We start from the raw sequence: 9,454 nt of genomic DNA on the forward strand, positions 1-9,454 counted from the left end.
TGCATGTTACTGCTGCAGGTTTCTGCATATCATCCAGGCCCTGCGGCAGTGTGGTTATAGGTGTCAAGGCACGTGGGAGAATATGGGCAGGTATGTAGAAAGCTTGTCACCTCCGATGGTCTGGGACTTCACTCATGAACAAGTGCAGGAGCCTGATGAAGTGAGAGAATGTTTGAAAAAAATATGCCCTAGCTATTCCAGAGAGGCACAACTTAACGCACTGTGCTGGGGCTTGGCCTGCACCTACTGAACACTGCTCAGTACTATTCAGCACCCCCCAGGAGAAGAGAGAGTCTCTTGATCTGAAGACATAACAACAGACACTGTAGCTAAACCAGAGACCCTGCCTTCAACTATATCAGTCGCCCCTATAATTAAGAAGAAACAATGGAAGCAGAAGTCAACTCATTTAGTAAGGGATGAAGAAGCTTCTCTTAAGAGGGAGGAGAAGAGAGAATCAGAAGAGGCTGCCTGTTCTGCAGCAGAGTAGTCACAAGAACAGGAGGGGGAAAGGACTGAAGTCATACATGAGACAGAAACCACTCAATCCCTATCCCTAAGTGAGCTGCGATATATGCAAAAATATTTTGGGCCATCAACCAGGCGAGCAAATTATCAGCTGGTTACTCCGATGCTGGAATATTGGGGCCGGTAGTCAGGAATTAAAAGGTAAGGAAGCCCAGCAGCTGGGATCCCTTGCTAAGGATAAGGCCATTGACAAAGGAATTGGCAAAGGGGCAGGAGTCCCTGGTCTTTGGAGGCAACTCCTGTCAAGTGTGAGGGACAGGTATCCCTTCAAGGATAGATCTTGCAAATTCCTGAAGGAAGTGGACCACCACTGGGGGAGGTATCTGAGGGAATTAGCTATGGTGGAGGTGATCTATAGCAACCTGGATGACAACCAGTGAGGAGGAATTAGGCATTGCGGGAGTGAAAGGGTTAACAAGATTGAAGTACTGAGTGTCTGGGTCATGTCCAAAAAAAGGAGACAGTGCGTCTGGAACACTTTTGTTGTGGGGGAAGGAACTGCAGGGTTGCAGGGAGGTAGCCAATCGTATTAGCTGAAGGGACGCATGGGGGCGCGTGGACAAGACGTAGACCAATAGGAGTTCTCTCAGTAGCGCGTGTGTAAACAATTAGAAAGTATATAAGCCATGTAATATTTCAATAAAGGGTCTTCGATTTACCCCTCTATTGGAATCCGTGTATCAATCCGCTACAAATGGTGCCCGAACAGGGACTTGAAGTCTGCGGGACAGAAACTTGAAGTCTGCGGGACAGAATCGCGGGAAAGAGCGACCAGTAGTGGATCCTGGCTGAACGTATAATCAGCAGTTGGAGAGCTGAAAAGTCTGGACAAAGTAATCACCTAGACCAGGTGAGCAGCCAGGGACAATGGGGGCAACAATGTCTGCAGAAGAAAAATCAGTGGTAATTGTGTTTAAGAAGATATTAGAAAAGCACGGCATTCAGTATGATGAGACGCAACTGCGCATGCTGCTTGCCTGGCTTAAAAGCCGAGGTGTAGCTCCAGAATTGACTGAGATATTTGAAATATGTACATGGCAAACAACTGGACAGGTTTTATGGGACGCAGCTACCAGGGGGGATTCCAGTGCCACGGGCTTGTTAACAACATGGCACTTAGTTACAGACTCGTTAAAGCAACTAAAGGCAGATCGCACTGTAACAGCTACCTCTGCAGCAGCCACTGTAAGAGAAAGACAAAAAGAAGCAGCGGCTGCCACAGCTAACGAACTAGCGCCCACTGCACCTCCCTCGCCCGATTTTTCACCACCACCATCACCTAGGAATATGGATTCATTGTTGCAGAGGACCCGTACAAGGAGAAAAATAGAGGGGACTTTGAATGTGTTGAAACAGATTACGATCCAAGGAAACATTGGCAGGTGTTGCGGCAACAAGCCGAAAAAAGCGGCGATCATGCTACTGCTGCTCTCATAGCGTGTCCTGTAATTCGAGACGCTCAGGGGCGGGCAGAATGGCAGGGGTTGCCGTTTGGACTAGTGAAAGAACTGCGAATAAATGTTCTGGATTATGGTCTTGGGTCACCATATGTACAGAGTTTATTGAATAACGTGTTTTTTAATTATGAACTGACCCCGTATGATATTAATCAGATATCCATGTTAATATTTACACCTACACAAAAGGTAATGTTTGACGCACATTGGCGGACTGCCTGTGAGATGGCCGCCATAACTAACTTTGAACGGCCGGATGGCGACCCCTTGCGGGGCGCAGGAATACCGCAGCTGATGGGGGAAGCACCAGTACAGACACCGCGATTACAAGCTAGATTGAACCCTGCTATTCTGCAGCAGTCTCGCCAGTTGGCATACCAAGCTCTGCTGAAAACTCCCGATACAGGGAAGGCTACTCAATCATTTGTCTCTATAAAGCAGGGGATAGCTGAATCATTTATGTCATTTATAGATAAGCTGAAAGAAGCAATAGAGAAACAAGTTGAAAATTAAGCAGCAAGGGAGGTGTTGTTAATGAAGCTAGCCGTAGAAAATGCAAATGTAGATTGTAAAAGGGTGTTACAGACCTTATGCAATCCCAACTTGGTAGAAATGATGGAGGCCTGTCAAAAGGTTGGGTCATTCGAACATCAGGCTCAAGCCATGGCCTCCGCATTCGCAGCCTTGAGATTTGGTAATAGAGCCTGTTTTAGGTGTGGGAAGACAGGACATTTTAAGCGCAATTGCCCAAATGTAAACCAAATTCAAAACTCAGGACCTGGAGTTTGCCCCCGATGTGGGATGGGGCATCACTATGCTAATCAGTGCCGTTCCAAATGGGGTAAAGATGGCAAACCAATTCAGGGAAACTTCCGAACCAGTGCGAGCTGGCAGCGCACACAGATACAAGTGCCTTGGCAAGCCATGACAACAGCAATGGCCTCTGAGGCCGAACTGCAGGAAGCGCCGGAATGGATGTCGCCACAGATGCTGAAATAATAATAGAAGACCAGACCATGCACCGAGTGCCATTGAATGCAAGGGGACGCCTGGGTGTTGGTTTAAGTGCCTTGTTATTGGGACGTTCTAGTGTGACTTTGAAAGGACTCTTTGTGCTCCCTGGAGTCATCGATGCAGACTATGAGGGCCAGATACAAGCAATGATACGGACTCCCTCTCCTCCAGTTGTTATTCCAAAAGGCAGTCGGATAGCACAGCTTGTACTATTTAGAAGTCAAGTTCCAGTGACAGACTCAGTTAAAAGAGGAAAAGGTGGCTTTGACTCCACAGGAACGCCCTTGATCTTATGGGCCCAAACAGTACAGTCACAACAACCTATGTTAACATGTACTTTAACTAATAGCCAAGGGACGCCTAGAACTATCAAACTACAGGGCATGATAGATACCGGAGCAGATGTTACAGTAATTTCAAAAGCAAAATGACCCCAAGGATGGCCAATAAAAGAAGTTGCCTCTGCCCTATCTGGTATTGGAGGGACCACCACTTTATATCAAAGTGTATATATGATACAAGTCATTGGGCCTGAAGGCGAGGTCTCAACTACTCGCCCTTTTGTTGTTGCCGTGCCACTGATTCTTTGGGGGCGAGATGTTCTCAGCTCCTGGGGAGTCACTATCAGTACACAAAATTTTTAATGGGGGTCACTGAAGCGCGGCCTACCATTCCACTACAATGGCTCACTAACGAGCCTGTCTGGATGGATCAGTGACCCCTCACAAACAAAAAGATCCGCGCTCTGAATGATTTAGTGCAAGAACAGTTACAACAAGGTCGCATTGTTCCAACTACAAGTCCATGGAATACCCCTGTGTTTGTTATAAAGAAAAAAAGCCGTAAATGGCGATTGTTACATGACTTGAGGCAAATCCATGCAGTGATCAAAAGCATGGGGGCTTTGCAGCCGGGACTCCCTTCTCCTACTATGATTCCTGCAAATTGGCCAATAATAGTGATGGACTTGAAGGATTGCTTTTTTACAATTCCTTTGGTGGCCCAAGACTGCCGTCGATTTGCTTTTTCGGTTCCCTCAATTAACAACAGCGAACCCATGCAACGATATCACTGGACGGTCTTGCCTCAAGGCATGAAAAATAGTCCCACGATATGTCAAATATATGTCACAAGAGCACTCTCTGGGGTTCAAGAACAATACCCACAAATACTAATCTATCATTATATGGATGATATACTCATCGCTGGAGCTTCTGTAGGCAATACACAGTTAGTAGTAAAAGACACAGTTCAAGCATTACATAAATTTGGATTACAAGTGGCACCTGAGAAGGTGCAAAAGGAACTTCCCTGGCGTTACTTAGGGTGGAAAATCATGGAATACGCTGTTGAACCTCAGAGAGTGGCCTTGAAGTGGGAAGTCAGCACTCTAAACGATGTACAAAGAATACTTGGCGCCATTAATTGGGTTCGACCCTTGCTGGGAATCACAAATGATACACGACAGCCTCTCTTTGAGTTATTAAGAGGTGATCCCGCACTAGATTCCAAACGTATACTGACTCCTGAAGCGAAGGAGGCCTTGGTTCACATCGACCAAGCAATACAGTCATGACAAGCCCATCGCATGCATGACAGATATGGCCTCCACCTCTATATCATTAACACTATTACCCAGCCGTTAGCTCTACTGGGGCAATGGGTAGCAACCAATAATGATCCTTTGCTTTTGCTAGAATGGGTGGTTTTGCCATATCAGCCTGTGAAAACTATTACTACCGGAGTGGAAATGTTTGCGATGTTAATCCGTAAAGGGCGGAAACGTGCTGTACAGTTATGAGGTGAAGAAGTGCATACGATTTATATTCCATTGACGAAAGAACATTTGGACTGGAGCTTAGCTAATAGCATACCATTACAAACTGCTCTGTTAGGCTATGCGGGAACACTTAGCATCCACATGCCAGCTCATAAATTATTTATGGAATTTAAAGACCTTGAAATAGTTGCTCGACCGAGATGCAGCCCTGTACCAGTCTCTGGAATTACTGTGTTTACCGATGGGTCAGGAAAAATGGGCCGAGCAGTCATAGTTTGGAAAGAAGAGGGACATTGGAAGGAAGAGATCCGTGTGGTCCAAGGCACTCCTCAAATAGTGGAATTAGTAGCAGTCATAAAAGCATTCCAAAGATGGAGTGAACCATTGAATACAGTGACTGATTCACAATACGTATGCAGGGTAGTCCAATGATTAGAGAAAGCATGGTTAAAACATGTTAATAACGAACAGCTGTTCTCTTTATTTAAACAATTATGGTATGAGTTAAATCCTAGGCAAAACGATTTTTATGTACTACACACCAGGAGCCATACAAATCTACCAGGTTTTATCGCGGAAGGTAACCGTAGAGCAGATCGCTTGACCGCTCCAGTTTGGGCAACCCCAGTACCACAAACTATAAAACAAGCCCAGCTATCCCATGAGTTTTTTCACCAGTCAGCTAAAGCACTAAGAAAACAATTCAGCCTCTCTTGGGATACAGCCTGCGCCATTGTACGTGCGTGCCCTGATTGTCAACATTTTGCTGCCGTCCGCCAAACGGGGGTAAATCCACGAGGTCTCTACGCATTACAATTATGGCAGACAGATGTCACTCATATAGCTGAATTTGGGAGACAAAAATGGGTGCATGTTTCTGTCAATACTTATTCAGGCGCTTTATGGGCAACTGCAGAATCTGGAGAAAAAGCAAAAGATGTCATTCGACACTGGACTGCAGCTTTCACAGCCCTGGGGGTGCCATCTACTATCAAAACAGATAACGGGCCCAGGTACATTAGCCAGAAAACCCAACGCTTTTTACAGCTATGGGGTGTAGTACATGTAACAGGCATTCCACATTCCCCACAAGGCCAGGCTATTGTTGAACGGAGTCACCAAGCCCTAAAACATATGCTTGAAAAACAAAAAGGGGGAATGGTGGGAGAAAGCCCCCAAGAACGGTTATGGAAAAGAGTTTATACCTTAAATTATTTAGATATTAGGGAGGCCGCAGTGGAACAGCGACCATGAATTGTTCGACATTTGATAAGTTTCGGTTCGACCGATAGGATAGATGTATCTAGCAAGGATGTTAAAGTGTGGGTACAGTCTCTACAATCGGGACAATGGGAAGGACCTTATACATTAATAACATGGGGTCAAGGATATGCTTGTGTCTCCACAGAGCAAGGACCACGCTGGATCCCTGCTCGATGTGTAAGACTGGCCCTTGAAAAAGCGAATCATGAAGACACCGACAAGCCTGCCCTTGCTAATGACATGGGGACTGCTGACGCTGAAGACCATAACAGCAGCAAACCCCATGTCAACAATAACCTGGAACAGTAGCAACATATGGGTGTCTTTAGCGCAAACGCTGAATCAAACTGCTTTTTGTGTATCCATGGAACAACCGGAAGAACCATTCTATACATGTCTTGTAGGATTGCCTATAGACGAGGTAGGGTTAATACAAAAAGAAGCAAGTGGAGTGCTAGCTGCAGGTAAATGTAATTCTACCACCAGTAATGTTAGCGCCTGCTTTGAGGATTGGGGTGAGTGGCTTAAATCATTATTAAAAACTGGGTTATTGGTTATCGGTATATTTTTATGTATCTTGCTGTTTTTACCTTGCTTGTTGTCATGTGTCCAAGGAACGTTGCAGAAAATGGTGCAAAAAATATATGTTGTTGAAAAACAAAAAGGGGGAATTGAGGAGGAATTAGGCATTGCGGGAGTGAAAGGGTTAACAAGATTGAAGTACGGAGGGTCTGGGTCATGTCCGAAAAAAGGAGACAGTGCGTCTGGAACACTTTTGTTGTGGGAGAAGGAACTGCAGGGTTGCAGGGAGGTAGCCAATCGTATTAGCTGAAGGGACGCATGGGGGCGTGTGGACAAGACGTAGACCAATAGGAGTTCTCTCAGTAGCGTGTGTGTAAACAATTAGAAAGTATATAAGCCATGTAATATTTCAATAAAGGGTCTTCGATTTACCCCTCTATCAGAGTCCGTGCATCAATCCACTACAAACCAGGTATCCAAAGACCCAGATGAAATCCAGTGCACACAGTCCGTATAGCAAAAGTTTGTACAAAGTTCACCGATGAAATATACCAACACCCTGGCGATAATGAGCTGGACAGACACAGAGGCACCAACTGTGGATGGATTGGCTAGACAACTCCAAGAATTCAAAGAGACTCTTGCTTCCACCCTACAGACCTGTGTCTCAGCTGTGGAGAAGCTGTCCCAACAATTGTCCCAGCAATTCAAGGATAGGTCTTCCTCACCTATACCAACCAACATCTCAGCTATTAAGTCAGCCTTTTTCTGTTCAAGGGAGAGGGTACTGGTGGCACACACCATGTGCCACCCCTGCGTGATGAGGGGAAGGACATGAGGAATTGGGATGGTGAGCCTACCTGGAGACTAGAAGCTTGGGTACAGGAACTGCAAGAAAAAACAACAGACAAAAGGCATCCATCCAGGAAACTTACTGCTCCAGTGCCTGTTGGGCAGAGTAGAAAGGCTGATCTTACTTTTGATCCTGATGAAGGGACTTCTGGTTTGCAGTTACAAAAAATCAAGTAATTAATACTCTAACCAGGAATAGAGGGGCCCTGCCTTTGGCCAGGCAGAGGAAAGGGACAACTGGGTTTACTGGACTGTGTGGATTTGATGGCCTAGCACATCAGCCCCACGGCAGTAAAAAGCTCTAGTGGACACCAGTGCACAGGGTACTCTAATACCATCAGATTACAAAGGGGCAGAATCCATCTGTAGTCCTGGAGTGACAGGAGGATCCCAACAGCTGTCTGCGTTGGAGGCCAAGGTAAGCCTAACTGGGAATGAGTGGCAAAAGCTTCCTATTGTGACTGGTCCAGAGGCTCGATGTATCCTTGGCATAGACTATCTCAGGACAGGATACTTCAAGGACCCAAAAGGGTACTGTTGGGCTTTTGGTATAGCTGCCTTGAGTATGGAGAATATTAAGCAGATGTCTAGCTTGCCTGTTCTCTCAGAGGATCTGTCTGTCATGGGGCTGCTGCAGGTTAAAGAAGAGCAGATGCCAGTTGCTACCGTGACAGTGCACTGGCAACAGTATCGCACCAATCGAGACTCTCTGGTTCCCATCCATAAGCTGGTTCGGCAACTGGAGAGTCAAGGAGTGATCAGTAAGACTCATTCACCCTTTAATAGTCCCATATGGACAGGGCAAAAATCTAACAGAGTGGAGGCTAACATTGGACTATCGTGGCCTGAACAAAGCCACGCCACTGCTGAGCGCTGCCATACTGGACATGCTAGAACTCCAATATGAACTGGAGTCAAAGGCACCCAAGAGGTATTCAACAATTGATATCACTAAGGCATTTTTCTTGATCCCTTTGGCACCAGAGCTCAGGCCACAGTTTGCTTTCACATGGAGGGGTGTCCAGTACACCTGGAATTGACTGCCCCAGGGGTGGAAACGAAACACAGCCCTACTATTTGCCATGGATCACTACAGACTGCACTGGGACAAAGCAAAGCTCCTGAACACCTGCAGTATATTGATGACATCATTGCGTGGGGCAAGCTGCCCCTAGGGAGGTCCCACTGTACGTGCTGAAACACGCTCTGAGTCACGTGAGGCTCAATTAAACCTTTGGTCTTGGGTGCCAGGAGGGCTGCAATAGCACTGAAAAGCAACTTTATTCATGCTTGTTTTGTGCCTCACTTTTACAGTGTGTGTGGTTCCGGACTCAGGGCCTGAACTGGCTCTGCCAGGTTGTGGTGCCTCCTTGAAGGTCAGATCAGTCCTTTCTGAAAAGCCCTGTTTGCACCTGAACCATTGCCTTCTGCCATGCAGCAGACAGGGGTGGTCATGAGGGTTGTGGCTGGAAGGGGCGAGCCACAGAATAGACTGCATGCTCTTGCCAAGAACTTGATGCTGCCTCACCACCTGCTTTTTTTCTTTAGAAGAATGGTTTGCTCTATTTGAACCTTGCAGATCCCTGTCCTTTGGATTGAAATTGACTTGAAATTCTTTTAGAAAACTTCCTACTGCAGTATTGCTCTCTTCTTCAAACCAATTCCAACTGTAAAAACCTTTTGCAGCCTCTTGTGTTCAGGTTTTGTTGGTGGGGGAAGAGTATTTTGGTTTTAAGTTCAACCCTCTTCCTCAGGGATGTAAATGAGACAGGTATATTTTTTACATTAGAGCTTCCCTGCTGGGCTTTTGTTGGACAGTTTCTGTTTGGCCAGGCTCAGGGAGGAGCATTTTCTCACTTTTTCTTGCTGTGAAGGAAAGGTCTGCTCCCATCTGTGTTTCCTGATGGGATATGGCTCCTGCCCCCTTGTTTTTCAGGGTGTCAAGGTGTGACTCATCCTGCTCTGCAAAACAGGGATCTGCCTGATCACCACTGAAGAGAGACAGATGAGATTGGCAGCCAAACAGAGCATAGGTAAA

The sequence above is a fragment of the Ciconia boyciana genome, chromosome 12 (assembly GCF_034638445.1).
Source record: "Ciconia boyciana chromosome 12, ASM3463844v1, whole genome shotgun sequence".
Classification (NCBI taxonomy): Eukaryota; Metazoa; Chordata; class Aves; order Ciconiiformes; family Ciconiidae; genus Ciconia; species Ciconia boyciana.